Raw genomic sequence first — 1678 nt, 5'->3', positions numbered from 1 at the left:
CTCAGAACATGCCCATCTCTCTTCAAAATATGCCCATACCACCTCACTCCATTCGACTTTGTCAACCATTCCTCCAATCAGTATTCCTCCAACCCCAGCTTTCCTATCAAATCTTCAGTCCTCCTTTTATCAACAATAGTACAGAAAGGAGACCCAAATACACTCACTGACAGGTGGAGCCCCAGCATGGTCCCAGTCTTGGGCTGAAACAGTAAAAAAGGTGAACGGTAGTGAACCATCATTATCATCATCACTTAACGTCCACTTTCGATGCCGGACTAGGATGGATGGTTTGACAGGAGCTGGCTAAGCAGGCTTCAGTGTCTGTTTTGGCAAGGTTTTTTTTATGGCTGGATGCCCTTCCTAGCACCAACCACCCTGTAGAGTGGACTGAGTACTTTTTACATAACACCAGCACATATGAAATCAGTTTTGGCATGGTTTTTACAGCTGGATGCCCTTCCTAACACCAACCACTTTACAGTGAGGACTGGATGCATTTTACATGACATCAGCACTGGCAGGGTCACCAAGTAACTTGCAAGAGAAAGATCCTTTGAGAGGGGAGGGGACATTGGAAGAGCTGATCTTGTGCCTGATAATAAAAGGCTAGAGTGTGACAGAGACAGAAGCAGGTGTCTTACTATAGAGGAGGTATATGGTTACCTGGCAAGAGAGAGCGAGAGAGAGAGAATGAGGACAGAAACAGAAATTGTAGTAGAGGAGATACATAGTTACCCAGCTAGAGGGAAGAGCAAGAGAAAGAGAAAGTAGGAGACAGATGGTGGCAAAGTGACAAGACATACTCACAAGGAATGGGGATCAGAATATACATAAGATGGTAGAGAAGAGCAAGAGAAAGATAGATGGTGGCAAGTGCTTGGGCATACTCTCTAGGTATGGAGGTTATAATATAAAGGAGTGCAAATAGGGAATAGAGACTTCACATGAATGCTAAGAGGGTGGGGCAGGGAATGCAGTGAATAGTGAAACCTGGTATATGGATGGGATGGGGAGCTACAGGATAGTGATGATACAGTGAACAGGATTGGGGAGTGAGAGATAATCATAGTGCATGAAAAGAGAAAATGTGAGGAAGAGAAAAGATGTAGTTTGGTTTGTTGGGGCAGGCTGTGTGAAAAGTTTTGTTATGTGGGTGGAACATACAGCACTTCTACAACTCACTTTCACTGAAGTGAGCGAGTCTTCACCAGAACCTCATATCACCAGACATCTCAGTCCATTGTCTTCTCCTCTGTGAAGCCCAGCGCTTTATCCCATGTGTTCCTGGGTCTATCTCTTCCACAGGTGTTATCTAATTTATATAGCTGTCTAAACCAATGTAGTCTTCTCTTTTGTATGCTGCATCTAATTCTTCTGAACCTCATGCTGCAGAACATTGGCAAATCTCTTACCTTCTGCTACTTGTTTCGCTATATAAACCTGTTACCTAGCTTCCCTTTTAGTTACCTGATATAATTCTCTGCTTCCACCATTTTGACAGTCTTTCCAAGCCTGTCTCTTTGCTTTTATAGCACTGTCTACCTCCTTGTTCCACCACCATGTCACCCCTGGCCCAGCTGGGACTTTGCCCCAGCCTCAGCAAATTGTCCTGCAGGAAATGTGTGTGTGTGTAGATAAATATAGATATGCATATATATATATATATATATATATA

The sequence above is a fragment of the Octopus bimaculoides genome, chromosome 13 (assembly GCF_001194135.2).
Source record: "Octopus bimaculoides isolate UCB-OBI-ISO-001 chromosome 13, ASM119413v2, whole genome shotgun sequence".
NCBI classification, from domain to species: Eukaryota; Metazoa; Mollusca; class Cephalopoda; order Octopoda; family Octopodidae; genus Octopus; species Octopus bimaculoides.
The sequence above is the reverse complement of the archived record's forward strand: the minus strand, read 5'-3'. Positions refer to the sequence as shown.